The sequence below is a fragment of the Canis lupus genome, chromosome 5, assembly GCF_011100685.1.
Source record: "Canis lupus familiaris isolate Mischka breed German Shepherd chromosome 5, alternate assembly UU_Cfam_GSD_1.0, whole genome shotgun sequence".
NCBI classification, from domain to species: domain Eukaryota; kingdom Metazoa; phylum Chordata; class Mammalia; order Carnivora; family Canidae; genus Canis; species Canis lupus.
Genome location: NC_049226.1, coordinates 84,399,935 through 84,406,349, shown reverse-complemented (window position 1 = coordinate 84,406,349; position 6,415 = coordinate 84,399,935). Strand labels below are relative to the sequence as shown.

The 6,415-nt window shown below is 42.2% G+C and overlaps 1 long non-coding RNA gene across 1 annotated transcript; it reads left to right on the top strand.

The window, feature by feature from the left end:
- The first annotated feature begins 501 nt into the window (after window positions 1–501).
- Window positions 502–5,092, top strand: LOC111096130. The gene is made up of 3 exons (XR_005358957.1): window positions 502–615; window positions 4,124–4,163; window positions 4,296–5,092. It is a non-coding gene; the product is annotated as an uncharacterized LOC111096130 (long non-coding RNA).
- The last annotated feature ends 1,323 nt before the right edge of the window (window positions 5,093–6,415 follow it).

Genomic DNA, 6,415 nt, shown 5'->3' with positions numbered 1-6,415 from the left:
GTTTCCTTCTCTGCTCCCCAAACCCTGTATCCAAATCTTGAAAATGGTACTTACTTTGTTACTGTAAAGATTTACTGGGGCACTTGGGTGGCTCAGTCAGTTAAGTGTCTGCCTTCAGTTCAGGTCATGATCTTGGGGTCCTGGGATCGAGCCTCATGTATCAGGCTCCCTGATTAGTAGGGAGTACGCCCGTCTCCCTGCCTCTGCCTCTCCCTCCCACTTATTTGCACTCTCTCTCTCTCTCTCTTAAATAAATAATAAAATCTCTTTTTTAAAAAAAGAACTATTTATTTGCCTACTTTCTGTTAAACTGGAAGGTTCCCAAGGGCTGAGATGGAGTCTTCTATTTTCATATATATCTAGGTTAGCTTTGCACACAATACGACTTATCCAAGTCATTGAAAGATGAGGGTTTTGTCATTACAAATAAGAATTAGGCAAGTCAGAGAGATGATGTAATAAACAGAGGTCACACACCCAGTCACTTTGGAATCAGAATGTAAAAATCTCTATCTCTGGACAGAACTTTGTTCCTGTATATTCAAGTCAGGATTAATAACATTTCTGTGATGCCCCACATACATTGTTCAAGGCTACCAAGGCAGAGTCGGAAAGGTGGGCACATACATATACATGCACAGAAACATAGATCAAATATTGGTCTTAGTTGAGATATTTGAAGCATTAACATGGTAATTAACTAGCCTCTCACGTGACCCTAATTCATTCTCTCTCAATCTCTCTCTCTGTTTTTGAGATAACCTTTCATAACTTTTATTTAACAAATATGTATTGAGTACTTGCCATGTTGAAGGCAATGCTGTAGATGCAGAGGATACAGAAATATGTCTATACTTACAACTTACACATCTTAATTTCAATGATATGAAGGAAAAGTGCAGGGTGCTTTGAGGACATATGATAGAGATAGAGCCTTGACCGAGGCTGTTTCTTCAGAGCAAATGTCCGTGGAGGAGAGAAGACAGATCTGAGATCTCAAGGACAGATGGTATTTGTGTCAAAAGTAAGTAGATGAAGGGATAGGGCCCCACGAAGTGCTTAAGAAACTAAAGAGAAGCTGATGTAACTGGAATCCAGAGGTCAAGAGAAAGAGCTGCATGGACACACTGGAGACATGGCCGGTGCCCAGATCACGCAGGACCCTGCTAAGATTACTGATATTCTGTTATTTGTTCTAAAAGGAGTATAAAGGCATTAAAATGTTTCAGCTAGAGAATAATATAGTCAGCCTTGAATTTCTCTCCTTGGTGTGACGGGAACAAGGTGGAAGGAGGTAAGAATGGGTGAATGGGTGTTGGGAGACCAGGCATGAAGCAATGAAGTAGTCAGGGAAGAGATGACAATGGCATGTCTCCAAAGTCTGCAAATCTCCAGAGCCTTCTATCTTGGTCTCTCTTTGTAGACAAGGGAAGGTTCAGTCCTCTGGTTTTGGCCATAAACCATTAAAGAAACTTTCCCCTAGAAAGTAGCTCTAACTGTACAGCACCATCTTCCCAAATGTCTTTCCAAGGCACCGAGTGTGGAGAAAATTTATGCTGGGCTTTTTGCATCCATGTGTGTTGAAGGCCTTTGAGATGCTATAGATTTCCTCTCTCTACCAATCTCGTATTCCCCTTTGTGTGGCTGAGCTTTTCCTCCCCGAAGCTGGTGAAGACCTGACTGGAGAGGCCCACATCTGGGAGTAGCCTGAGTGGCCCGTTGAATTAGCCACTGCCTGGAACCCGATGGAGACCAGTTCTCCACCTTGTTTGTGCCTCAGGTAGAGGGCAAGGGTGTCTTCAATTCCAGTATTTCCCTGCTTCGTCTTGCTGGCACTCACACTCAGAGCTGATGCCCACGGAGGCTCATCATCATCACCTCCTCCTCCCTCCGCCCTTCCCCTTCTCCTACCTCTCCTTCTCAATACAAAGGGGTGGAGGGATGAGGATTGGATTAGTTTAGTTGAACTTGCTCTGCAATATCAGAGTTGAAGAAAAGGGGAAAAGAAACATCCTCTGGGTTCTTTCCGAAGCATCCTCTGGGTTCTTTCCGAAGCAGTAGTTGCGTCTCTCACTTGCAAAGATAAAGATAATGTCAAATTAATGGCTCAGCCAGCCTGATTAAGCCTCTTTTTCATCTTCTCCAAAACTGCATAGGAGTACTGCAGCCATCACTGCTCTGAATCAGACCTAATAACAACGGATTCCCATACCCTTTTATCACATGAGATCTGGCGCTTTCCCTGGGGCTCACCTAACATATTTTCTTGCCTTTCACAGTTGGGAAAATTAATAAATAAAGAATAAATTTTTTAAAAAAGAACAAATTCATTCATTCATCCAAAAATTGATCCAGCATCCATTTTGTTGTAGGCTTTGTGCTAAAACAGGGAATCAGAGAAATGTGAATATAAAAGTCTGCTGCTGAAGAGCTCACTGCCCTGTAAACAGTGAATTAACTAACCCTGGCCTGGTAAGGGCTCTAACCTTGCAAGGGACTGATAGTTCATAGTGAAGCAGGACAGAGTGGCCTGGCCCCCAGGCCCAAGGCTTCTGCAAAGGCTAAATCAAGAGTTCTATTTCTAGTGGAAAGGATCCTGGTTTTGTTTTTAGCAGAAAACATCTAACTTGGTTAGCCTTGGAGTTAAACACAATTTTTTCTCCTTATCTTGTGTTTGTCAAGCTGGGAGTATTTCAGCTACTACATTATTAGACAGATAAATGTATATTTTAGTGCTTTACTTTGGATCCAGGAAAAGATTCAGAATCTTTGTAAAATGTATTCAAAGGCCACCCGTACTGCAACCATCCAATGTATTAAGTGCTGACTATGTGCTGGCAAATAATAGACTCTAGCCTCTCATTTCTTGGCTGGACGGGATGTCTGATTAGCTGCATACTACCAAGCAGAATGCAGCTCAGACTGTGCCGTCATAAGTGATACACACATAGGATTTAGGGGGGCTCCTTGGTGGCTCAGTCAGTTATCATCTGACTTTGGCTCAGGTCATGTTCTCAGGGTCCTGGGACAAGCCCCATGTTGGGCTCCACACTAAGCAGGGAACCTGTTTGTCCCTCTGATCTCCTGCCCTGGTTCTCTCTCTCTCTCTCTCTCTAATAAATAAAATCTTTAAAAAATAGTGAGGATTTGGAGTGGCTTCATAAAGGACAGAACTTTTGCATCAGTCCTAGAAGAATGGGCATGATGTTAACAAGTGGCCATGTACCAGGAAATGTCCCTCCGAGTATGATCCTTGATAAACTATTTCACCCATTTGAGTCTGAGTTTCCACAACTATAAAGAAAGGAATGTTAATGAATAAGATTACCTGCCTCATGATGTGAGTGCTAAATGAAATACTTAATACAAACCCAATCCCTGATACACAGCAATAAGAACAGTTGTGGCGGTGATCATGATGATGTTCATGATGAAGGTGATAATAATGAAGACAATTTGGTGGCGATGATGATGATGGTGACAATGATCACGACGACGGTAGTGATGATTAAGATGATGGTGGTGCTGGCAGTGCCTCTGATGGTGGTGGTGGTGCTGCTGCTGGTGGTGGTGGTGGTGATGATGATGAAGATGATGGGTGGTGATGGATGGATTATAGTGATAATGTTGATGATGATAGTGGTGGCGGCAGTGCTGTTGGTGACGAGGAAGACGAGGTTGATGATTTGGGGTGGTGGTATTGGTGATGGTGGTGCTGATGGCCATGGTAAGCTTCACCATTTCCATAAATGTCGTTGATAACCTTCACAGATGCTTCAGAACTTTATAATAAATCAACTCTTCCTTTCAGGGGTGGACATACACTAGTTAGGATGACAGTTTTCCCAAGGAATTTTCCAGTTATTCACGAGGCCCCAAATGACAGAGTGGCATCTTCCAATTGACAAACAAGGGTACAAGCCACATCTGCCCCGGGGTATTGCTGCCCAGTCACCCGTAGGCAGAAGACAACCAACAAAAGGATTTGACATCTAACACAGGAATTCCCTCTTACCTTTCCACAGAAAGTTTATTTTCTATGTGGGAGATTTGATGGATATTTCTTATTTCTCTGTTTTCTGTACTCGGCAGTAAACAACACATTCCATTTCATTCTTTACAGTGTTTTATCAATAACAAGATTGCCTCTATCTGCCTTTCTTGTAAGTACCTGGATTCAGGATCCTGCTGATAGCTTCTCTGATGAGCGGACTCCTTTAAGTCTGAAGAATGGCAGAAGGCTGGAGAAGAAGAATTTCTGGAGTTTTAATTGTGGTTTCTTCATTTATTTGCAGTGTGGCCGTGAGCAAGTTTCTTGAACGAACCCTGTAAGTTCTGTAATACCTAGATCGTTCTCTTTCTGGCTCCCTTCTGCCACCACCCTCACCCATTTCCTCTTTCTGGCCCTGTCTTTCTCATGCTCAGTGACTGTGATTTTAGGCCACCCAAGACACGTGCAGTGAGCTCCCTGGGGCGGCCTGATGCTCTCCTTAGCTGTAACAACAGCCCTGGGCTGGAGGCCAAGCTCCGATCCCCGATCCCCCGTGCTAGATCCCCGAGCTATGGAGAGGCTGCTGCGCTTTGTAGCAAGGACTGGGACTCTCGAGGAGCGTTGGGTGTGGCACTAAGATACAGACACCACCACACTGGAAGAGTTTGTGGAGTTGTGCATAGACGAGCATTTCTTTTAAAAATAGCCCACAGCTTCCTCCTGCAGCTTGGCCCCCTCCTCCTCATTCAGATTCTGCTGCAGTCTGTAATCAAACACGAGTGAAAGCAGGTCTACCTAACCTTGAGATAAAAGCTTTCTTAAAAAAGAAAAGGTAGTATTAAAAACTGAATGCTCTCCAGAAAAATGGAAATAAAAGACGAAGCACTAATAACAGCAATGAAAATAAAAATAACAGCGAAGTAGTTGAACATTTACTCTGTACCTGGTGTCTCACTAAACTCTTCACGTGCAATAGCTCACTTCATCCTTTCAGGAACCTCACGGGGTTTAGGCTAGTATTTCCCTAATGTGCACGTGAGGAAACTCAGTCATCAAGAGGGTAAATCATTTCCCCAAGAGGTACGACTTACAGGTAGCAGAGTCGGGATGTGCCTTGGTCCCTCTACCTTATGCTTCTTCCCAATGGCACATGCCACCATTACAACATTCATTTCCCAGATCTTGATTAAAATGCTGATCTCTAAAAACTGGCAGGAGTGATAAAATACAGAGGAGCATCAGGAGTCCCAGGGGACTCGAGAATGAAGGGTTTCTCTGCTTCAGCATCATTGATATTTGGGACCAGATACTTTTTTGTTGTGGAGGCCTTTTCTGATCATTGTAGCGTGTTTTGCAGCATCCTTGGCCTCTACCCACTGTATGCCAGTGGCACCCTTACTTCCAGTGTGACAACCACAAATATCTCCAGACATTGCTGAGCGTTCTCTAGGAGAGCAAAATGCCCTAGTCCAAAACCACTGCTCTAATTTGGTCTGTCTCTCCAGGCCTTGATCCCACCACAAGAATGAGCTTAGCTTTCTTAATCTACAAAACAATCACGCCTTCCTTCATGTTTGGGTCCTGTCCTTCCAACCTTTCCATGCTGGCCACAGTTACTTTTGGTCCCAGCTCCACCAACAAATAAAATGAAGACAATACTTCATAGAAGTAATGTGTATTTTAAAGCATGACCTCCTTCATAGAGGACAATGTCAAATAATATTTATAAAAGAGCTAGGACATTATAATATCCAACAAATGCTAGTTAACTTCCTTTTGTCCATCTCACCTAAAATGCTAATGAAAACAAAAATGAATATCCTCTTCTGACCCTCTCACGAAAGAATCTAATAACCTATACTCTGTGCAAGCTGCTCTCAAGAATCGATAAAATCTTTTAAAACATCAGCTTCCAAATTTGACTATTTTGTGCTCTTACAATAAACAGACATTTAGAAACATCTGAATAATGGATAACTTTCCTTAGTTTTTATCCATATGGTTGTGCCTCTCAGATACAACTCAACAATGATTTTAGTTAACTATGAAAGCTTAAATGGGCTATGTATGGGACTCAGTCCATCAAGCCTTTTGTGTAAAACAAGACCATGGTGTCATAGATTTACATAACAATGCTTCAGATTTTGATGTGGAATAGAACTCATTTCATATCCCTGGCGCAGACTTTTCATTTTGATTGAAACACCAGATTTTCTGTGTGTATGTGTGTATGTATATGTGTATGAATGTGTTTGTGTATATACATATATATGAGTATATATGTATGTGAGTGTATATGTATGCATATACATACATGTATGTACATATAAATATATAGGTAATTACACACACAAACATATATATATGATTATATATATTATATATAATTAATTCCATGCATCAGTGAGAAACATTATGTGGCTG